Source organism: Tauraco erythrolophus, chromosome 8 (genome assembly GCF_009769465.1).
Source record: "Tauraco erythrolophus isolate bTauEry1 chromosome 8, bTauEry1.pri, whole genome shotgun sequence".
NCBI lineage: Eukaryota > Metazoa > Chordata > Aves > Musophagiformes > Musophagidae > Tauraco > Tauraco erythrolophus.
Genome location: NC_141472.1, coordinates 42,729,292 through 42,754,719, shown reverse-complemented (window position 1 = coordinate 42,754,719; position 25,428 = coordinate 42,729,292).

Sequence of the window (25,428 nt, the reverse complement as noted above, 5' to 3'; positions counted from 1 at the left end):
GAAAAAAAAAAATCAATTACAAACCACAAAGCAGCAGAAGACACAAATCCATAAGAAACCAGGCTCCATCAGACATGGGGCTCGTGGTCTACTTGGGGCAATGCATGTTACTGGCTAGTTTGCTGTCAAACTGGGTCATACTCAAAGATTTCTGTTTCATCAGTTCCAGAAAGTCAGAGGTTCGTTGTCTGAACACCAAACTAAACAACACCAACCGTTATTCCCAGATAAAAATATTTTAGTATCTATAAAATTCTTTGCTAAGCAGGTAAATATTCATTGGTTTAACAACGTTCTTGGCTGCCTCAAGTGAAATTTGCTCAATAAAGCAGTAGCACAGAAAAACGCTCATGAGAACAAAAACCAGCAAGAAAGTATTTTTCCTTTTTGCCACTCAAATATCAGATCTAGAACCACAGTATACGGAGGTAAAAGCTGTTTAAAACCTTTTTTTCTCTGAAAAAAATAAGAAAATTATGGTAAGAATTTTAAAAACATTTTAAAACCACAAAAACCTCTGTACTCTATCATATGTTAAAGTACTGAACAGTTTGGTACATACAGGCTAAACTCTTGTTGAAAACAACTTAATAGCAATTAAACTTTCATACTTACATAGCAGCTTGCCTAATTCTGATAAAACAATTTTTAAATCTCTTCAATCCTTGAAGGTCAACTAACAAATTAACAAATACAAACACACACCTATATGAGTGTGTATATATACACACACACACGTACACTCATCATTCAGCAGAGGTAAAACAAGGAGGATAAGGACTAATAAAATGAGGAGGACGAAGACTTTTCAAAGTCTTTTCTTGAGCTGGGAAGAATCAATGAAGCTTTCACTCCCTCCAGAGTTCTTGTTGTAGTTGACTCCCTTGGATGCTCTGAAACACCACAGTTACTATCCACCAAACGAACTTGTTCAGAAGCTATGTCAACCTACCCAAAGTCACCGCCGTTATCCCCATGACACAGGGTTCAAGCTCAACATTCACAGTTGGCTCCTCACCAGACAGACATATCCCTACCCTACGCTCACCCGCTCCTCCAGAGCCGCTCGACACTGTGACCGAAAATGCTGGCCACCACCCTCGCCAGCCCCTCTTATCTCACTGACGAGAAGCCTCGCTGGGGGCTGGAAGCTCCTTAAGAGAATGAACACATCTCAGGAGCTATTAACTCTTAATATCTGCAGACTGGCATCTGCTTCCTCAGCAGTTTAGACCCAAACGTTCGTCTGGAAAGAGTGCTCTAAAGCTAGCAAGATTTCTATGAAATCCAGCCCCGTAATGGTTTAGCTTTAGACTCTTGTTATATTAACACAAGAATCTCAGGAAAACAAATTCCCTTGGCTAAATATTTAAGGCCAGAGAAGTCTGAGAATGCTTTTGATCATTAGCATCCTCAAAACCAAAGAGCTCAATAGATGCAGTAAAGATGAAATGTGTAAAAATAACTTAAACTCCATTAAATATTTAAATGCACATAATACCACAACAACAGTATCAGCGAAATTGGGCATGAAAACCCACTAATGCTCACGTCAAAACCGTCTATATCTGAAGGTTTGCCTTGTTTATAAAAACTCCAACGGTCTATTCCATCATGCCATAAGCCCTATGTGTTGACACTCAAGCAAATATCATCTGAGATGGATATTTATACAATGTATGTGAATCGAGTCTAAATTAACTGCACATGCCCATCAGAACCATCAACCAGATTATCCTGCCTAACCACACGTTGCCGATCACTCAAACAAAGCGTGCGCCGCTGGAATTTAGGGAAGCCTTTCCAAACCAAACAGGAGCATCACGTGTTTCATCCCTGACGACACGCGTGAGAAACAGAGCTCAACATATCACAACACATCAGCGGCCACCCGAGCGGACATGGCGTCTGCGTACTGCGTTCCAACAAAACGCACGGGAAAGGAGAGCGTCAGGTGAAGAGGTTCAGGTTTATTTGGGATGCTGAAATTAAACGGCTGCTCCTTGGGATTTTGGTCCGTGGAAGTCCACGAGACAGTATGAGTTTAGCAACAGATGCACAGAGCGATGTTTTAAGATGCTAAAATTTTATCAAGGACTTCAATTATTCCGGAGACAAGAGCTATTGTTTCCAGTCACATCAGTGCTATTTTGGGAAACTGGTTGTACACACAATTGCCCAAATTACCATTTATTCAATTATTCAGAAATAACACTGAAAAGGAACCCAACTGAATCTATTTCATTTACTTCAAAACCACCCGTGTCAGCATGAAGCAACAAACAAAGATCTGCACAAGAAAGCTCGGAGCTGGCAAACAGAAATCCAGTGGTTTAAGTGAAGAATATTTTGGTTTGATTGTCCTTCTCCTTCCTACCAACCTTACTTTCAGGTGCCCGAAACCTTTATGGCCTACCTTTACCTTAGCTTCCAAAGCACGGCTGTAGACACACGTTATTTACTTAAAAACATACATCCCACAGCTAATTAAACTCCTGAAATGAGCTTGTCAGGCCCCTCCCTCCACCACCCAGACAAAACCCCATTGATTTCCGTAACAGCAATGTGAATATCGTGGCATAAAAGGACAACAAGCTGCAACCACTCCAACTGCGCTTCACTACGAGTGCTGGAAAATAGCGTGGACCAGCATTGCAACGTGATTTAATCTGAAAATCTCTGCCCGAATAATGGAACGATGACGGTGAATGGGAACGGGGACTGGAGTTGGCCTTTCCCAGGTACTGAAAGGGAGGGGGGAAATTTAAAAACAGAAATCAATCAGACATGAACACAGTGGCAGTTCACGTAAATTCTGGTGAAACGCTATTTTTTTTGAAGAATTGTTTTAATTGCCCATGGGCACTTAATAGCCATATCTAATAAGCTCAAAATTAGGCAAGGTCATGAGCATGCAGCCTTCAGCATTTCTGAATGTAAAATACCAGGAAAATACCCTGTTTGCTTGACTTCCAGTTTTTCAGAATCATTTTATTCCCTTCACTATAAACCAATTTCTGAATCCCAATAATTTGGTTTGTTAATCTGTTTACATACCTTTCTTCTTTTGCACAGCGTATCCCTCTGTATGGAAACACCCTTGTCAATACAAACCCCAGCGATTTTGTAACCTGCCTAATTCTGAAATGTTTACATTAACGTTTTACCAGCCAAACACCTCCAGTATACGAAGGAATCATCCGACAGCCAGCCAGTCAACCACCTACAAGTCACAATTCGTCTGCACAACGGCTAATGAGATGAAAGCAGATACACACAAAAGCAGCAGGTTGACTGATACAAAGTAATTGCAGGCAGAATTCGATGACAGAAATTTATGTAATGCTACTAAAGGACAGGCAGTTTTATAGGAAGAGAATGAAAGATCAGATAAAACGCCCCGAATTTAAATAGAATGCACAAGGAATTTTATATACTACGTGAACGCACAGAATAGACACAATAAAACTTTTAATTATAATTGACTCTATTCCTCCCATCCCTTCCTACCACGTTTAGCAGTTTATACAGTCTATTTAGAGGTTTATACAAAGCCAGGCAAGGCAGCAAGGTGAGCTTACTCAGAAATACATGCCAACGGAGGAGCACGCAGGATATTTTACGTCCTCATCCTCAAGTACATCCCAATATTTCACTTCAAGGTTTCTGCGAAGAATTTTCGGGGTATTACGGCAAAGTAAAGTCCTGGCACGACGCGCAGCTCCGCTGCGTGCATCTGCAGCGTCCCTTCTGAGACAGACCCGGTCTTAACGCCCTGCCTTGGCGCTGCTGCGAGCCAAATAAATAGCAATATTGTGGATTCAGACCCAAATCACGCCCCGCAGCGCTAAAGAAGGGTCTGAACGGGGGATCACGTAGGCACAAAGCTGTGCAATAGGCACACGGCAGCACTGTATATAGAGAATGTTTCTATTTTTTTAACACGTGCCAAGTGATAAACTGTGATTTTATCCGGCATACAAACATCACAAATATTTAAGAAGTTAGCAATGCTATACGAGGCAGTCCCACCTACGCATGTACATCTCTACTGTGAAACCCTCACAATTTGCACAGCAGCATTATAAAAGCTGTATCAGACACAATAAAGCATCGTGTACGCACAACAGACCAAATACCGGCACTTACGAAAATGATGATTATTGCTGCGAACATATGGCGCCTGGGGGATAAGAACCACGCTCCTCTCTGAGTAGGTCATACCACACAACAAAGAACTTGGCAAATTCACCGGGGAAAGATAGGCCTATAAGGTCTACTACAGATATTCTAATACTTGGCAAAAAGGAAAACAATGAAGAATTATTCACCTTATAAGAAAGGGAAGGCTTTCCAACGAGCCGGCAGTCTTGTCGTTCCAACTAACCTGTCCTCCCAACTAACCTTGTCCTCCCCAAAAAATCATGGAGTTCAAAATAATTTTAAAAAAAAGATGAAATAAACATGGGATATACTTGTACTCATGTCCTTCCTCACCAATTACATCACAAGAGGGTACTGTCTGATGTAAAAATCATCCACAGTGCCAAAGAAGCACCAGCAATGCTACCTTACCGCCTACTTTGTGCTATTTTCACTCAGAAAACATCTTCTTACAAAAGGAAGATGCCTATCAGCCATCGAGATATGCCACGTTTTCCCCAGGGACCACGTCAGCCACCCCAGGATTAAAATAAGAGTTTGTTTTCAAGGCAAAGGAGTTCATTTTAACTAAACACATCTCGCTGAGCTTTCTTGGACCGAACCCTCAGCCACACTGACACATATTTCCATCTCTTCTACAGAGTTCACCATCGCCCAAGCGCGGCTGTTGTATCACTTGACCCCTGCGAGTTGTCCTGCCTGTCCCATCACATCAGTTTGACAGACACTACGTGCAATGTGGGGGTCAGGAAAAGGAGGGGGGGGTTATAACTTACTGCGGTCGGGTTCATACAGGGCTAAATAACATCTTGAAGGATGTACAGCAATTATTTTAACACTCCTTAAACCGCTACACTTGCCGATCGATCTAGTTTCTAACGGTAGTGGGATGCCTGGACAAATCAAGGGATTCAGACTTGGGTTGCCACTGAAAAAAAAACAATCCTACTCATTAGCAAAATCTCAAAAAATAATTTATTCTCTTTCCAAACTACCTAGTAACTTATACTTATTTACACCAGAAAGTTGGAGGAAATCAGACTCAAGATCAGGCACACGAACGTCAGATAATTAAACAAGCGGATCACTGACGCATAAATGAAGTTTCAGATCTACAGCAAACAAGTCTTCTACTGTAATACAATCGGGATGACTTTTCAAACTTTTTTATGTCAGCACTGGCCTAAAAAAATCCAGTGGAAACCTGAAGGGTCGGATTTCCTCCGTGCTGGCACCTCGAGGGGCCGTTCAGGAGGCAGCAGGGTTAGACCCGAGGACCAGCCTGATTAAAAGCCTGTCCTGGGTGTTTGCATAACTAATCAGTTGAGTGTTGGAATCATTTTATCCGAGCGGTACTAATGAGCTAAATCACTACTATTATTGCAGCGATCACCCATCCGTAAGCACCTCACCGAGGCTTTATTTTTACCTTGTTCCACAGCAAAGCAAACACAGATCCAGCAAAGAAATCTCATCCTGATCCCTCTTCCTCTCTACCAATACATGGAGCCTGCAAGTTCATCGCTCACTAAAGCAGAAATACCTACGTTTATCATTCCAGCCAGCCTTCCTTAAGCGCTCGGTGCGCAGCGGACGGCACCGTTACATTTCCATGCTGGAACACTGAACACACAGGTCTGAAATCCTTGGGGCTCCGCAGCCATGGAGCTGGAGCAGGACGTGGGAGCCAGCACAACCTCCTGCCAGCACCGTGCAGCAGCAGCCTGAGCTCCCGTGCATCGAGATAGTCATATCTCTGTGCAAAACAGGGTTTCCACAGCAGTAAAAGCTAAAAAAAATATTAAAGCTAGTTCTAAAGGTATGTTAATGGCCACGCTGGGGATCTCCACCCAGTTCACACTAAGAGCTTTGTTATTTGCCACTAATTTCCACAGAACAAGCTCTCTGAGGCAACATTTTTTTTTTTGAGAGAAAGAATACATATATTCTGCTAGTTTTGCCCATCAGAAGTTCACCATCCATGATAACCATCAGTTCTGAGCTCTGCTGTGGCCTAACAACGAATCTCATATCGCTGAAACTCACGTAGCCACCGCGCTTCCGCACAATCTGGACTTCTGATGCTATAAAAATATGGAACCATGCACCTAACAACGTACTCTGTTAAACACTATGGATACCCCTGCAGGAGTTCCACAATTCGGGCAGGTTTTCAGACCTGTTGATACCCATTACCACTGAAAAGTTTCCAAAATATAAAAGAAGTCACATGGACGTATGAAAGAATTACACAGTTCGGCTATTGTACTGGCAAGTGATGTAATTTAGAGTTTTCCATCACGCTAGCTACAGAATGTAAATATAATTAAGAAACTGTTAATATTCCCTCCAAAGAAAGTATATTTTAGCAGAAAAGAGCGCATGCACTGGCTACAACTGGAAACACAGCTATTTGCCTAAGAAAGCAATTTAATTTTTTACGTACTGATATTTATTTAAATAACAAGGAAGAGCAGGAAGCTCTTTTGCCCCAGTGACACAGATCTTTTTCTGAGGACTCACAATGTATTTAATTATTTCATTTGTAAAGAGCTACATTTTTATCAGTAAGCTCTTCAAATAAAAAAAAAAGAAAAAATCACACGCACGGGCTCCTGCCAAATCCCAACCACCCCGCGGGGGAGCCGGGGGGGGGGGGCAGACCTACAACTGCACCCCGCCCGCTCCATCACCCCGCTTTCGGTGCAAAAAAACAGCCGGACAAACCGCTCCTGCGGCTGGACCTGCGGTCCTTCCAACCCCCCCCCCCTTTTGGGTTCCAGCATCGCGGAGCTGCTCCCGAGGGGCTGAGCCCGGCGCCCCCGCGGAACGGCCGCCTCTGCGGATGGGCAGGGGGGGTCGCCGGGACCCTCTTCCCGATCCCCTTGTCCGGTTCTGCCCCTTAACGGAGCGGTTAATCCGGACACCGAGTTTGGCTAATCCAGACACCGAGCCTACACAATCCGCCCGAACCGGCTGCAGACGATCGCGTTTTACCTTTTACCTGCCGCAACACCCGGTAAGTTTTTCCAAGCACACGCCAACGCAAAGTGACTTTTAACCCCTTTTTGGGGCTGGAATAGAGACCAAAAAAAAAGTACGAAAAAAAGAGATTTTCCATCGGAGAGCTGTACCTTCGCAGCGGCCGTGTCCTGCCTCCTCCTGCAGCGCTTCTCCATCGCTCCCCCCGCAGAGCCGGTGGCCGGGGGACCCCCCGGGCCCGTCCCCCCGGTGCTCCCCCCCACCCCCGGCCGGTCGCTTCCCTCTCCCGTGGCCCGGCGGGGGGACCCCGGGCTGCCGGCTCAGGGAATGAACGTGCCCGCTGCAGCTCGTCTCTGCTGGAAAGGGAAGATTAGGATCTTCGCCGGGCAGGGATTGCGCTGAGCTTTAGTTTTCTTTCATGCTTCGTTAAAAATGAGATGCTGGGTAATTTCAAGGGTACGTATAACATAGCAAAGATGCTGCTATTCTGCTCTCTTACACAAGTCGTCTTTGTTTCAGGAAAAAAAAAAATAATACAAATAAATCTATGGACAATAAAGCGTAAATTTGTAAAGCTTGGGGAATGAGAAGCTCTTGGGGGGAGCAGCCAAAAGAGGAGAGGAAGGGCATCCCGCCGCAGCGAGGAGCAAGCCTCGCCAGCACTGGTCGAATATGGGACGTAAACACCCTTGGCTGTGTTTGTGTATATAACCTGTGTAATAAGGGTTACCTTATTCCCAGCAGCTTTTCCGCTCCGAGGGGCTGCCACCGCTGATCCCGAGGGTCAATAGCCAGCGATTCCTAACTACCTGCTCCAGCTGGGAGCGTCTTTCCAGCCATGAATCACGCCGGTTTCTCCCAGCATAACGTTACAGGACGCTTTACTCAAGCAAAACTCCGCGTGTGAGGCTGCGGGTTTTCATCTCTTGCCAATTTGAAGTGGGTTTTGTTATCGTTGAAAGAATGTAATTACGTCTATCTCCCTATATTCCAGCCTGTTTCTCAACAGACTGAACATAAATACCCACACGTATTTAGAGAAGCATGACATCACATTTTAGCTCAGTTAAATGGCTTTTAGATAACGAGCAATGCCCCGTTCCTGAGAACACGAAGATTAGATAAAATATTGAAGAAGAGCTGTGACTACCAGCCGTTTGTTTGTACATACTAGTGTAAAGTTTAACACCACAATTTAATTCATTTCGGTACGTTAATTAGTCATGCAGAAAGTATTCAAAACAGACCGAGCAACAATTCATCAAAAAAGCATTAGTATTAAATCAGCATCGGCTTCCAGCTGAAAGCTGCTCATAAAGCCAGGAATGCTCTTGCTGGTGGGAGAAGCTACACAACCTGTCCCCCGCTCCTATCCCGTGCTCCCCAAACACAAATCAGGGGCTGGGGCTCCGGCAGGAGCCCGGCGTGGCACCACCGGTCTTTCCTGCTCCATGCTGCTCCTGTTTCCTCTTTTAAAGTTTATGGGAATATCATCTGGGAAATAAGCACTCTCAAACAGTTCCCCAATATGGCCAAGGATGTTTTTGTCCTCTGGGGCTCAAGCACTGCCACGTGGATACTTCTGTGTATAATTTCATTTTTTAAGAGTTGCTGTGTTGATATAACTGTTGTTTGCTCGCTGGAAAGGCTGCAAAGTCAGACCCAAGTTTTGAATTAATCACTTATTATTTACCTACTATTTACCTATTATTTCATCTTGGGAGAGATCCATGTTTTCCTCTTAGCATTACTATAGTATAAATACTCATTTCAAAGATTCCCAAGGGTTTTGCAGGAAAAATACTGCATAATGGAGCACTGATGCTGGGTCACAAAAATAAAAGTCAAGGGCAGGCCTCCTTAGACCACTGTATCCCATAGCTCAGAAGGGAAACCTTGAAGAAACGACTGGGAAGGAGAGAGATGGTTTAGTAGAACAGGAAATAAATAACAGATCTGGGAAAGCCTTGCAGAGATTGAGGACCAAACCTTGGCAAGATGCCCTTCCTCGTCCTGCTGCCCAGGACCGGGCATTTCTGGATGATGAACTGCTTGGGCAGGTGATCTGAAAGGCAGATGCCAGCTCTGGGTGTAAGACCTTAGTCAGGGCTGGGTGTGGAGGCAGAGAGCTCGGTGCTGAGCAAGGCAGCGCTTGGATGGAGAAGACAGGAACCAGGAAGCCCATGCAAGGAGGAAGCTATGGCAGCCCCGGTTAGATACAGGGCATTGCTTGGACCAAGGAAGGGCACCTGGCTGAGTTTACACGCTGGGTTCACAGACTGCATCAGGACTGAAAACTCTAGCCTGATACACAGGATTTCATAATATGCAACTAATTATTTCCATATTTATTCCCACAAATATCAGTAATAGGAACAGACTCATCCATTTGGAGCTCTCAGTGCTTGTGAATCACCCCAATGAATCAATCATAACATGACAGACAAGCAGTTTACTGGAGAGAAGACAAAAGGAGCAGCAAGGCTATGAGACAGCATTGTGAAGATGAAAAGTTTAAGAGGACAGGCAAGAAATCCAACAGGAGTATCCGGATTATGAGGGCTGTCAGTCTCGTGAAGGTTACAAAAGCCTTGTGTTTCCGTAGGGAGATTATGAGGTCAAAATGTCTATTTGAAAAGGGTTTTATATGAATCAATTTATTCCAGCTCACTCCATCAGTATGCATAGAAGGTATAGCTACCTGACTTTATGTGCGTGTAGAAAATAGTTCTTTCGCTTTGTATATAAAACCATTATTAAAACAACTCGTAAAATTATCTAAGTTATGAAATAAATTGTAAAGCACTTTAAGAGGCCCATACAGACTTGAGGATTAAAGAAATAACTGATGGTAACCATCAAAAAGCTAGGTAATTTATTATGAAAGACATTTATTTCTTCTCCTAAGGAGGATTGCTTGCTCCAGCCCAGCATGGGACACATCCCTTTGCTGGGAGCTCGAGCACTGACGCGTGGCATCCAAGGCAGGCTCACGAGCAGTAAGTAACCACAACGGTCCCAGTGCTGTGGTGTCTCCTGCCAAGTTAAATCTGGTAACTCTGAAGCACCAAAGGACAGCTATTAATAGTTCTTATTAATTCATTAGTTTGAAAGATTAGATGAAAGAATTGACAGTCGCAGACAAAACCAGCCGGCGACACTAGTTCTGTTGATAGCAAACACTGATTTTGTCTTTATGGTGAATGAACGAGTGGCATCTGTTCCTTCAGGAATGGTTGGGGGGGGGGGTTTGGGGGCCTGAAGTGCTGTGACCCTGCCTTTGTGCGCTATGTAAAAATAGATGTGGATTTTCACATATCTTCAGACACTTCCTAATTGGCCAGGCATGAAAACACGTCGCTATTTAAGGGTATCTTGGGCACAGCCCTTTGGTTTCTGTGCCAGCTTTCAATGTGTTTTATTCATCCACTTGCTTGTGATGGTTTATCAATGTTCACTTCACAGCTGGGCAACACGAACGCCGTTTCTTTAGCCTATACCAGCAGCAGCGTGCGTCTGCGGCGCTCAGCACTACTAGATCGGATTCCTCAAATTCCCGATAAACACTGGGGAAAATAGCTAAATTGGGACTATTCTCCTTTCATTCTCTGTGTCCATCATGACCTACTCAAGTCTAGGCACAAGACTGAACTTCTTTGCATCTATTTCTCAGGACAGTAACTTCTCTGTTAAGCATACCTTATTATTACCATTTATTTTTCTCCTCTACCCAGCATCAGATAGAACGCATCTGTCTAAATTCAGTTTTTCTATATCCTTCTTTAAAAGTCTTCTATCAGTTTTAATCACCTTTATATCTTCGCTGAAGCTTTGCCAAGAGCCACAGAAGGCACACTACCTATTTTCTACAACCTCCTATATTTAGACCAAGATTTTGGAAGACAAAGCATGAGTAAATGATTAACCTTTGGGTTTGGTGGAATGAGGGCTGGATATCCATGATCAGGCTGTACAAAAGCCAAGGCATGGCAGAGATGTTCGCACACTTCATCCCTCTGCACAGCCCTTCCAGTCCACCCTCTCCTGGCTGTTCACCATCTGGGCCAAAAAGACTATAAAGAGATGGTGAAAGACAACAGTGCTTCCAGGTATCCGAAGTCTGGATATGCTATAATGATTGTTTTGATGGGAACTGAATCTTTGCATCTTCAGAGATACAGGAGAGGGTCATGACACAAAGAGGTGGTTCAAATTGTAACCCTCCAGCTATCTTCTGCTTCATACAGAGCTCAGGGAACTGAGGTGTTTGTGTGCTGACCCCAGAAAGCACCACTCAAACAATGGCAGTCTCGACAAGAAAAAGTTCAAAATCAGTGACAAGGTTGTTAAACTTTACACCAAAGAAACACACATTCCTTTGAAAGCATTGCATTTTGAAACCTCAAGTTCAGTGGCTACCAAAATTCTACCAAATTGTACAAGATTCAAGGGCAACACCTCAGGGACATATTCCAAGCTACCAGTGGTTTATAGTCATGTTACAAATATAAGGCTTAGTTTCCTGCATGCCCAAACAGTCCTTGGTTTCATATGGAATTAGTGACATAATTAACAACGTTTAATAACGTTCAACAGATACTCAGAGCCAGAAGACTGAATGAGCAGCCTAAACGGGCGCCTTTCTATGGTATCAGCAAGACTGAATTTTCCAGTCCTACAAAGGAAATTAAGGTAAATATCTATGGTGTTACTGGTCTCTAGTGTTTGGAAATTACTTTCCCAGCAACAAAGCTGGGAGCATACTACTATATCACAGCATTTTATGAAGAACAGGACATACTGGGCATTCTTGTATCCTTCATTTGACTTCAGACTTTCCTGGTTTAAGTATCACTTGAAGACACAGATATATCTGATCAAATAGCCGTTCTTGTCGCATCCAGTCTAACACCCCAACCACCAAAGAAGTCTCCAAAAGAAAAGGATTTCATACCAGTTCAGCATCTCAGTTTTCAATGGTAACTCTCAAATACGGTTTCCTTTCGGACAGCCCTTTGAGAGCGCGTGGCTTAATAGAACAAAACATAACACCTATCTGGTGTAAGAAAAAACCCTCAACACTTCAAATAAACAAGAAAACATCCTAAGAAAGAGTGAGGTACAGTTTACTGAAAGATGGGCAGGTAAAGAAAAGTCAGAGGGAAAAAGTAGGACCGCTGCAAGGGCAAGGAGGTAATATAAGAGAGAGAAATTAGTGTGTGAGGAAGGGAAATAAAAGATTTAAGACAATCTACGGTTAGGTGACGGGGGAAATCCCTATATCTTTGAGGACCTACTGTCCTCTGACTGTCAGGAAACTAGATTAATTAGCCAGTGCAGGGTTCTGTGCCACAGCAGAAGCATGGACATGCCTAACATCTTCTTGTAAGGTTTTAAGGCCATGGACAACATGAGTTGGGTGAAAAAAAAAAAAGATAAAATGGTGGCCAAGTAACTAAGGAGCACAAGGCAGGAGCTCTAGCCAACTAGTAGGCATCAAAATACTCAGAGGCAGCTAGGTCATGTTGCATTTCCTAGCAGAAGGTACTGGAGGTGTGTGGCATGTTTTAACAACGCGCTTCGCAATTTATAAACCACGGTTTCAGCGTGCCCGTTGTACCCACCAAGAACAATACTTCACCAAACGACTCACGGCGTGTTTTCCCTTTGCTGCCAGGCTCTGGCAGGAGACACCTCTGCGCCAGGAAGGGAATTCCAGAGGCGGGTATCAACCGTAGAAACTAGAGTCAGGAACCTTTCTGCCAGATGAAGGATGCTTCACAGAAAGTGTACTTCTGGAGAAGTGGCAGCCACAAAAAAAAGCATAGAACCATGAAATAAAGGATATATATACACATTAAAAAAAAAAGAGAGTTAGTAGAATAAAAAGAGAGTTAATTTTTTTTTTCTGCACATTTTTTTTTTTTGCAAAGAGCAGGGAGAAAAGCGACAGGCATGAAAGAGACCCTGATTGCCTATTATTAACTGCTAGTAGCACCATTAGTTTATTTACTAGAGTGAAAACTAATAAGGAGACTAATGAGAGTTTTGGGTTGAGTCATTGGGGCGTTTCATTACAGTCTGGTGGAAAATTGGAAATGAACCCGATAGCTCTGTACTCCATTAACTCTTTCGGATCTGTGTGAAAACGCAAACATAAACGCCTGTATTCGGCCATACTTGCCAGGAGAGCTCCTAAGGATTTTTTTGACAGCTTTAATCCCCCAGTAGACATTTTCTTGCTATTTTTCCTCTTTATCCCTAGCGTTGCAGTACCACATTAAAATTCATTTACCATCAACATAATAACAGATTAAACGCCCATCATGCATCTGATCAGAGTCTGGCAAAACATGCTACAAAATGTAATTAATTAAGGCTCCTGATACCCCTGGGGTCAGTAGTGGAATATAGCAGCATCACTTCACCTCCCCAGCGTGGTGCAAGGAAACATTAATTCCTTCAGTAAGCTGCTCGGTAAAGATAAGCACTAGCTCCAACTCAAGAGATCGGGAGAAGATAAAAAGCAAAATGCAGTATCTGCTGGGGTTGGGTAAGGAAATTAAATTCATCACCTTTGCTGGATAAGTATCTTAGAAACTCCAGTGTAGATGAATACAGCAATAGCACTGTACCAAGAAATTAAAAGATTTTGAAAACTTTTCATGGATACTTCAGAGAGAAGGAAACAGGTAAGATTTCCTATAGTTTAGGGCGATGTAAACAATAAAACTGTTTTAGGCAGTTGGATAACAATAAAGCCATTTCTTTTGCAAGGATCTATACGTGTACAGAAGATCACCACATCCTCTACCTTTTTCCCCAACTGCTGTGTTCCTATGCATACGTCATCCCCGATAGCGCTCCCAGATCCTTTGTCTGCTTGATGTTTTCACTTCTGGTGGGGTTTGGCAAGTCAAAAAAGCACAAGTCTCAGTTTTTGGGAATGAATACCTACTTAAATTATTGTTAAAACTGCAGTGCCCATCCCCCAACCCAGGCATTTCTGTTTCTTCCCTGAATCTTAAGAACAAGTGGATGGGCCAGAGTTACTCAATGCAGATCATATTTATACGAGTGTGTGTACGCACACCATGCACCAGGGAGCTTTTAGGTTGTGTGATAAATAGCCCAGCATTTTCACAAAATTACCAAATTATATCTTTTTGTTTGATTGTTTTTTCATTATTCCTTCCAGGGGAGTGAGCAAAACCTCCACTATCAATTGCAATATCTCCGGGTAATAGTTACATGAGGAACACGTCTCCATTCGCCAATGCAGCAAAACAGTCAGATGCAAAACCTTTGAGCTTTCTGGAGATGATCTGTTTGGTTTCTTAGAAGGAAAAAAAGATCATCTGAGGAAGACTTCTATCAATTTCTGAATAGTCATAGCTGGCTGTTTATAACACTCAGATCCTTGATTAAGTACAAGGGAAATACCTGTATTTAAGTTCTCAGTTCTCCAGCACAACTATGTAGAGAGCAAAACCAAGACAAAATTGTTATTTTTTTTTTTTTAAAGATGGATTTAAAAGAAAATACTAAAAGGGACTAGGACTAAACTGACAAGTTTTATATTCCTTCCTCAGGGAAAAAAAGTCTAAGCAGTGCAGAGATAAACAGCAGAAGGCATGATGGAGTGGTACAAACATGACATGGAAGAAATAGCAAAAAATCAGGTGCAAACACAATTACATCTCCTTCCCATGGAAATGGCATCAGACTGCATAAACGAGCTCAGCAAAGCAAGCAGCTCCATAGCCACCAAGTAACATGCAGGTCGAAGACCAGCCTCTTCTTTTGACCATTTGTCTGTGTTACTAAAGAATATCATTCAACTATTCCACTGATCCCAGGTCAGAAAGCTGTTGAAGGAGTATGTGTACACACATGGGCTTCAGCTCTTCCTCTCAGACTCCAAAAAAAGACTAATGTGCAATTTTTCCCTAAAGGATTTTGTAAGATGACATGCAAATTTGTGAAATGTTCCTTTTTTTCTTTTTGTCCTTTCTGAGGGTGGTGAGGCACTGGAACAAGTTGCCCAGAGAAGCTGTGGCTGCCCCATCCCTGGAAGTGTTCAAGGCCAGGTTGGATGGGGCTTTGGGCAACCTGGTGTAGCGGAGGGTGTCCCTGCCCATGACAGGGGGGTTGGAACTAGGTGATCTTTAAGGTCCCTTCCAACCCAAACCATTCTGTGATTCTGGAAATGGGAGAAATCTCCTGAAACCTGCTCCCCTTTGCCATCATCACACACACACACACCATTTTAGTTTGGAGATAGTTCCAGTCCTCACTAGGACCATTCGATCTGCACAGTGCTCCCAAGCAAAGAGCCCTTGCTCAGTTTGAAGCTAGACACCTGACCCAATATCCACTGGAGCTGAATAGACGCAAGGCTCCCATCAAATTCAGCCTCATTTGTTTAGGCTGCAAAAAACCCCCAAGTTACAAACATATTTTTTTCTTGTAGCTAAATTCCATCAATAGATTACTATTTTTTTAATCAACAAGAACACCTTGGGTTTTGCCTCTCGCTTTTAGGTCAAACTTGCTAGATATCTAATGTCAGCAACCAAACCACATTGGCTGTTGCCCTTGTTTTACAGACGGAGTTGCTTTTCAGCTAGATGTCTTCTTTGGCTTATATGTTAAGGAGATAACATAGGAAACAGTGGAATGACAAGCAGATTAAAAAAAATTATAAATATTTAGCAACAATTGTTCAGACTACCATACCGGCAATTTAGCAGAACCATGATGTGATGTTATTATATTTAATTTCCAGGATGAAAAAAAGCTTTGAGTGTAATAAAATAAGAAAATAAACAAAAAAAAAGGGGGGAAAGCCATTGGGAAATACTTTGCATGTCTTTACAGTATAGACATTATGGTCCAAAAGAACATCTGTGTTCTTCCTACATTCTTTTTCTTAAAAAAAAAAATCTCACTTGCTGATTATGTTAGCTTGCTTTGAAAGCCCACAGCAGATTTATTATTTCCTTTGGAAAAATTGTACTTTGTTCTTCCTACAATATCATTCCCATCAACCGTAGCATGCCAAAAGAAGCTGTTTTGGGAGTAAGCCAAAAAGATTGAGACAATGTGGTATACTCCAAGCACAGCCTATTTATGGGCTATGAGAGAAAATCCTTTTGTAATTTTGGAAGTCTGCATTTGGTGCAAGTTAATGAGAAAGTTTGAGAGACTGAAAGGTCTCATTACGATATGTCACTCCACGATTGCATCTTTGTTTTCTTAATTCTCTTTTAAGCTGCTCCCAAGCTGGCTGAAAAGAATCTTTTTGAGAGGGGATGAGATAAACTTTGAGAATTTCAATGCAAAGATGGCCAGTCCAGATTTGATCCAGTTATTTTGCTCTTGCAGTGAGCTGGAGTGAATGAGCCTGCAGAGAAGAGAGAGTTGACAGAGCTATAAAACCCCAGCTATATTTTTCTCCCACTCTGCTGGCATCTTTTTGGGCTGAGTAGAGAGTTTCTGGTTATTTACAATACTCTGCCCATTGATACAGATTTCTTCTGTTTGAGAATCTCTCCTTTTTTTCCCCAGGATCCCAATCATTTTTCCAAATTATTTACTAGATAATCCTGAGCTGTAATTGTCTGAGTTATGTGCAAGACTGAGCCCACCGGCCACAGCCACTTTGCTCGGAGAGCTGCCGTGCAGAGCCAGCCGCCTCCTTCCCGAACGGAAGGCTGAAATGAGTTGACGTAGTTTGAAAAATTACTTCATCACTAGCAATGGATTATTTCTTCTCGTGAGATTAAGTAAAATCCTTTGAAGAGAAGTCATTTCCTAAGTGGGCACAGAAAGGCGCGTGAAGAGCAAGAAGATGGTCAAAAAGAGGAGGTTTGGCGCACGGCAGAAAGGGACGGAATTATTGATGAGCTGATTACGACCTTTGTGTTACGTGTCGATATACAACATTAGGTATTAATGAAATAGTCCCTCCAGTGGCTTCATGGGGTCCACTGGCTCCACTCTTGGAGCCCTCCCCGTCTCGGTGGCATGGCAGCAGTCTGCACTGGGCTGCTAGCTTATTTGTTTCACCCCAGCGTTGCAACTCGTTGCACGCTGCCATGTTGTTCAAGCTGGCAAAAAAAGAGTAGCTGAGCTAGTGGGTGGCACATTAACTACAGAGGTGATCAGAGGGTAGGATGTATATCCCCTTATGGCATAGGGCACCTACACACGTAGCATCATATCCTTTGGTGTGATGGTGGACCATACCCACCCCAACAGTAGCCTTAGATTTTTGGCTCAACATCGCATTTTCACAAAAATTTTTTTTTTTTTTTTTCTCTTGAACAGAGTCCTGGGGAAAAAATCAAGAAGCAGAAGTCAGGAACTTGACAGAACCTCCTTCACCAGCAAAACTCATCCTCAGCTATCACAAACAGTTCCGTCACAAAAATCTGTTTCATAAAGGGATCAACTTTCACACTAAACACGCAGTTCCACAAACCAAATGGATGTTCCCGAGTCTCAATGACCTGGTCACCACCAGAAACACTCCCTCCACCCAGGGTATCCATGGCCATACCATATCCTATACTACATTAGCTTAGATTGCTCCCAGCAGCAAGGAAAATCAGTAAGAAGGCTTTTCAACCCAGACCTGCTCTTTTTAGTTCAGCATATGTGCAGAGGATGTCATCAAGACGAAACCCTATGAGGTTATGTCTTGTGCCTCTTCTAAAGGAGCAGGGCAGCACATCTTTGCCTATGCACGACTCCAGTAGGTCCCATTTGTCCTTGTGCCAAGTTGTCCTTCCAACAGAGCCACTCAGTCCAGCTTCCCCAAGCACTCCCAACCCACGGGGCTTGCCCTGTGCTCTTCCCCTCTTCTCAGTCCCTAAAGCCACTTACATAGCAGGGGAACATATCCTCAAAACCTCTTACAAAGCAGGGGAACGTATCCCTGGAGAGGGAACCGTTGCTGGAAGGGATGTAGTCAAGGTTGAGGAGGAGTTGAGTGAACCTCACCAGCATGCTTCCTACCCCAGACCCCTTGTTCATCCCCTTCCCTTCCTGAGCAGCATGCCTTACATCTGCCTTATTTTCAACAAGGAGTTCAGTTCTGAGCATACCTGCCAAGAGCCATGGCTGTTCTCCACAAGTTCCTTTTGCTTCTGGAGTTAACATTAAACTAAGCTGGAGGCAAAAGTTCAGTTATTTATGCATAGAAGTAAAAACAGTAGAGCTCAACCTTGAGCTCAACCAAGAGACTCCTTGTTGAAAGCCCAAGCCTGAGAGCATTTCTGAGTACTCACTGCAGAACTCAGTTCCTAATCAAACACCTGGATTTAGGGATTTTTCATACAGAAAGAAGGACTCAGTTTTCAGCACGCACATGACTCCACAGAGGAGGGCTGGAAGAGGTCCAGAATGGTTCACTTTTCAGTTCAAAAGGAGGGGAAAAAAAAAAAGATACATGCATGATCAATACATTAACTTCTAAATATAAGCACAGGAAATGTAAAATTGTCAAAAAATACTGTCAGACATCGCTTGTCAGTCATTAAATAACTTTCATTTTTTTGTACTACTAATAGGAATTTCGAGGCAATCTTTAAATTAGATTGTAGGGTTAGAACTGTACCTAAGAATCTTCTTATCTAAGGGGTGAACAAGCAATATTTTGACTGATTTATACCGAACCTGAAAAATAAACACAACTTCTCCTATCTGTTTACTTCTCAGCAACCAGCTTGTGCTAACAGCCGTGGAGCCAAGCAGTCTGCTTCTCCGCAGAAATCAGAGGAGCTGTAAAATTGCATCAGTGTAAAGATAAATGCCCTCATCTGGGAGAGACAGGGGTCCGCAGCGAGCAGAAAAGAATGTAAGATGAGATCTTCCACAAATACCACAAAGATAGTAGCTTGGCAACACGCAAACGCTCCCCAAACTGCAAAACTGGGGAAACACAACTGAAATCCAGCCTTTTCCCCATCGCTGCGTGAAATGTTTGCAATCAGGCCCCTAAGTGCTGCTTTCCAAATATTTTCAATTCATTGGATACGCAGATTCCTTGAAAATATTAAACGTGCTTCTGTGTTTCTTCATGGAGTATTGGAAATTCAGACTTTTTTTTTCTTTAAATCTTGGTTATGAACATCAAACATTGAATATGATCTCTTGCTTCCATGGAAGAGATATCAGTGGGAGTTAACCCCTTTTTTGCACTTTTTTCTTTTTTTTTTTTCCATATTCTTCAAGCTCATTAGCTGTCACTTGAATGATTCTGTTCTTATAACAGCATAATGACAACTGACCACCTCCAGCCTATTTTCATCACTGAGATTACTTAAGGGTCACACAAAATGTAACTGCTACAAAACTCCCCGTTCAAGAATAATTAATGCTCTGACAACCAGCAGCAGCCATGGCTCGGCACTGGGAAAGCCAAGCACGTTAGTCAAGAAGGTATCTGAACAAGGACAAGAATGCCTCAGCCATGGCCACAAAGCTCTCCAGCTCTTCCACCATGGCCCAGCACCAAAATGTGACTTGAATTCATTCGGGCTACTCACATGCTTAAATTTATGTGTATGCTTAAAACAGTTTCAGACTGGGATCCAGCCCAGCTGGCAACTGGAAGAGACTCATTAGTGGGTTATCTGGACCCATGGCAAAAGGGGAAAAAAGGCCCTCATCATGGTCTTGTAGCTCTTACAAGAAATGGAGGACTTAGTTGTGCATCCTGGAAGGTTGGAAGGTGTGGAGGGTCTACAGATATAACAAGCACTGCTGGCTTACAAATAAAGTCCATTATTGCTAACAAAAGATAGATAAGTGGGCTGAAGATAAAATACTGGAAATGCTGCAAAGCCGTATACTGGTGGAGAATGAACACACAATGGCAGCAGGTGGTTGAGCAGGACAGCAGTGCCAAGGTCTGCAAGAACTACAACCACACTATATCAAAAGCAAAAGTAAGGAGGTGAGAAAAACTACATCAGCATTTCGAAAGGCAAGAGTGTTAACTCTCTTGGTTGTCCCAAATGCAAGGCACTGCAGAAACCAACATGCTCTCAGCGTGGTCCCACTGGCCTCCCCACCACACATATGGGCCTCCTCTGAGATGTCCTCATCTGTCTTTAGACAAGCCAGATATTGCTAAACCAACCATTGTGCTCTCTTGAAGGAAACCTGCTGAAGTGGAATTGTTCTCCAGAAAGGCACACATTGCTGAGGGCAAAGGAATTCACAAAGGAGAAGCAAGGCACAGCCTGAACAGGGCTCTCCAAGTGTTTTCTCCATTGCCTTCAGCCTCACACACACGCTCTTCCTCCCACCTACCCACATCTGCTGCTTTCAGCTCTGCCCACCTCTGTTCTGCTCCCCAGAACCTCTTGCCCTGAAGGCACTCACATCCTCACATGTCATTGCTTTAGGAGTGGGCAGGACAGGAACAGGAGAGGAAGAAAGAGGGACATTTAACCAGCAGAGAAGGAAAAACATCACAAAAAGAGCAACAAGAAAGAACAGAGCTCTAAAACCCATGACCTACAGAGGAAGGTCTAATGAGTGGGAGCTATTCATCCTACGGTGTTTTCTGATGGAATTAAAAGGCAGCTTCATTAAAGATCACCAAGGGACAATCTCCTCAGCCTGTTCATGACAGATGTGAACACTTCCAAGGCAGCAAAAACTACTCAAGCTAAACAGGAGGAAAAACCAAATGCTAAAGGCAGTGAAACACAGGAAGAGCTTTCCTTGCCCTCAGTGGAGGTCTTCCAGTCCAGGTTAGAAAAGGACTCCTGAGGAGGGCAGAGAGCAGAGTTGCCCCTGTACTTATCTAGTTGAGACTTCTTGAGGTCCCTAGTATCAGCTGCACCTACTAGCAAGCTGACTGCAGATGTTCCCTACCACGTGGACACCAGACCACCACTGGAACATCTTCTGCAAACAGCATATCTCTGCACACCACAAGGATCATCTGCTTCATCTCTCACAGCTCAGACAGCACTAAGCTTTATGATCATCAGCTGTCCCAGCCCCTTTCCAGAGGCACGGGACACTCCAAATAGCATTTAAGAGCTCTAACTTGTTTTTCCAATTCATTAATGAATACTTTATCGTGTTAATCTGAAAAGCTGGAGAAGAATAACTGTCTTTAAGATTAATAGCAGAAACTGGGGGGGGGAGGAGGAGAATGTGAAACAAAATTCCTTCAAGTCAAGAGCATATTTTGCTAATGCAACATGATTAATGACAAGGATGATATTCTATTAATGGAGAAATTTATTGAAGTACACTTTCAAGATTTCACAATTAATCCTATTCTCCTGGACTACAAGTTAATGGGCCTTTCTCCAGACTTCAACACAGCAAAGTATAAATCCCACATGAGAGGGACAGGCTGTCCCGTAACCAAACACATCACTGCTAAGTCACCTTGACCTCATGCTTACAGGCCAACTGCACGTGTTTGTATACGCAAATCAAAAACCTTTGAATCAGTCTGCTGGTGTCTACACTGATTTATTGCTGAAGATTTTGACAAGTGCTGAAAAGACTAAGTTCCAAAATCTGCCAATAAAGATTGTTGCCAATGAACTGTCAAAGAGGGTTTTTCTTCCCTTTATACTATAAATTGCCCAGAGAAGTTGTTGATCCCCCATCCCTGGAAGTGTTCATGGCCAGGTTGGTTGAGGTTTTGAGCAACCCGGTCTCGGGGAAGGTGTCCCTGCCCATGGGATGATCTTTAAGTCCCTTCCAACCCAAACCATTCTAGGATTCTGTTAAATTAAGCTATGACTAAAACACATTTCTGTAAAGCTAGATCCTGTGCAAACCTCATCTTAACAAAACGTGAACATTGGCACCTGTGGCAAGGTATTGTATGGGGAAGGTGTTCAGGCCCTCCACTTCCTCCAGCTCACTTTGCTTTCTCAAAATGTTTGAGCCCCAAACCTGCATATAGAAGGGAAATTGTTGTCCTCAGGGAAGAATATCTAATCTCATCCCATCATCACATTCTTTTCCCTCCCTCACCTTGTTATGGATCCCAGATCCAAAAGCTCTGGTTTCCACTACTGACAGCAGTGAGCTCACACCGTCGGCCGCTGAGCCTGGCCCCTACGCTGCCCGCTGACAGCTGTCCCAAGCCACATTGAGAGCCAGACACGTTGACCACACAGAGATAAGGTCTGAAAAAAGGGCTTGAGGTGAAGAACAAGACTTCCCTTGCCCGTGCACATCCATCTCCATAGGGCCTGGCTGAGCAGCCTGGGGAAAGGCTGCCCAGAACAACACCCCCAGCTCAGGGGACACATGGTGCTCACGGCTGCGTTGCACACACGTCCTTTGGTTTCCTGATGGACCCTGACACCCGTCCTGACATGGGCCATCTCACACGTGCACAGCTGGCTTTTCCATGCACAATGAACATCCTTGCATGGATATTAGGAAGATGCATTTCCAATGTCTGAAGGACACTTGCAGTCATCTCCAACTACGTCCCTCTTGCTGTTGCCCTTCGAGCCCTTCCTGTTACCCTCACATTGTCCTCCTCAGTGCCTCAGATAGCTGCAGAAATGCTTTTCTTCACATAACAGAAACTCTCCAGTTCTGACCTCTCTTGCAGGCAGGCTGTCTTCTCTTGCAAATCATCCTCTGCTACTATCATCAAACTACCCACAGATTTGGCTATTTTGCACCTGCACAGACTGCCAAAGTGTCTGGGTGTTCAGAATAATGTCCTCTCCAATGGGCTATATTTATAGATTCTATTAATTTTTTCAAAGTAGTGGAGTGGAAAAGAGAGGGTTCACCACATTTTCACAGCAGCAGCAAAACAGACCTCAATGCTTCACCCTGTACTTACACCAGAACATCAATTTAGGATCTTGGCTCCTTTAAGGGACAGTATTTCACCCCTCCGTCCCAGATCATCAGATCTTTTCTCCTCCACAACCAACTGGTACAAAAGCTGCAGTTTCAGTTGTGCTGGCTCCGATTTGGGGAGCCTTGTGACAGTCCTGTGCTCTCCAGCAGCATTTTGACCATGTTGACTCAGGACTCTCTGCTCCCAGTCTGCCAAACTTTGTTCCTCTAAGGACAGATTTTTCTCTCCAGTTAGTTTGTTTCCAAAAGTCAGTTTGCTGCCACGAAGATATCAGATCTGGTTTATTTAAAATCTTCAGGGTGTAATTCTTCCTACAGTGGTTCATGATGTTCTTCATTCACCACTCTGCTGAAAACCCAAGCCTGTATTTATCTTGCTTTTTCCTTTCCTTTTCTGCAGCACTTGTTTTACCACTGGTAATGTTTAACTCACCCTGTGCCATATACATCCACAGCAGCTCAGTGTCTTTGCTCTTCCGCATCTCTGTAAATAGGGTTTTTCTGACATTTCTGGTTGCACCTGCATCCTGGGTGCATCATTTCTTGGGTGCATGCTGCACCCAAGTCAGCAACTTCTCTCGGGTACATTGTTGGCTGCAGTAGCCAGGTCTACCTGGGCTGAAGTCCAAAGCCCTCCTTTACAGATTTTTAAATGGTGAATACAGCAATCCACAACAGTTTTCTTAAAAAAAAATATTTAAAAATCCTATTTTTAAATAGGTGGGGGGAAAAAGGCACAAAACACAAGACAAATTCCTGCTTTATGTTCCAAATCTTACACAGCCTCTCAAAGCTATGTCCTACATCATCCTGCCTGTAAAACAGGCAATCATTCATACCCAGAGAAGTATTTTGAAGGGCAATGCTCATAAACTCCAGATTCTCAGCAAGAGCAGATCAGTAAGGGAATTTTTCCTCTTTCATATGCATGAAGCTGTAGCATTAGAGATTAGTTACAAGGGAACAGGAACAAAAATCAAAGAAGGCAAAGCTAAACCCATCAGGTGTGTACACATAAGCCTGGGCAGGTATATACTATACGAAGAGCAAGGGAAAACTATGCATGAAGAGCAGAGACTGAAGGCAATATGAGCAAACATCAGGCAGGACCCAACCAAACAGAACATGCTGAATGCTGTTTGAGATGGCTCAAAGCCACACAGAATTGGAGATTGAGATTTTTAGCCCCAGAAAGACAGATGCAAAGGATAAACTGTGAATCAAAACCTCAGTATTTTCAGTGTGAGTTCTCCTACAGCATCAGCTCTAAAATGCTTCTCCAAAACCTACTTCAATGCTGCGTAAGCTGACTTTGGCCATCTCTCTGTGTAGTAAACGATAAAGTACTTTTTTGGAGAAAGGATATCTTGGTTTGGTGATGTTATCGTCATTTGTTGATTTTTGGAAAAGAGAGATGGGTCATTTCGTACATCCAAGAGTCAGCCTGGATTTCAAACTCACAGTGTGAGAGAAGTGGAATGTGGTGTCCTAGCTATCCTAGCACTCAGTCTTCATCCAGACTGAAATCATCAGTTTTAGCTTTGACACCACAGGGAATAAGATCTCAAACGGTAAGGGAAAAAAATCCATCCCAACCTCCCCCTCAAGACACCAAAAAGCTATTTAGAAGCATGAAGGATTAACACCAACAGGCAGCTTAGCTCAGTTCAGCAGAAATAATATTTTGGTCCAGCACATTAGATACAGTTTCTGAAACTGATTTTTAGTATTCTCAGTATTTATGAAATCATTTAACCGCCAGCAGTGGACCTTGCTTCTCTGCCTGGGGATTGAAAAATGCTATTTTAATTTTTCCAGTATCTTTTCCTCCTAAAAGAGCACAGTCCTGATTTTCTCATACCCAGAAGGGGAGCGTGTTTAATCGCTCATTTTCAATCTTTGAAGACCAGCATGAATAACACCATTGTTGCATACATATCAGTGCCCAACGCTAGGGTTACACTACTTTTGGAAATCAGCAGCCTTTGGATTGCCCCTCCTAACAAGTATCATGTTTGGGGTTTTTTAAAAGCCATAAGAGCATAACGAACAAACACTAGAAAATTAATTACTAGCTTATATTCAGAATAAAAAAATATGAATTTGGACTAGCTAGCAAAAAGGTAAAGCACTATCTTTCCTCCAGACACACAAAATAGCCCAGCCTTCCATTTGCACTATCTCCTTGCATTTATCAAGTTCAAACTAACAATGGGAATACTGAAGAAATCCAGCAAGGAAACACAGAGCTATTGAGCTGCTGTGGCCTATCCAGGATTCTATCAATCTTAATGTCTAATTGCCACATTCTTCCTCGCTTAGATTTCAACGGATACAAGAAAGAGTTGAGCAAATTTTATGTAATTGCTGTGCACTTAAGAGCTTCAGAGGAGACTGCGTTTCACATTT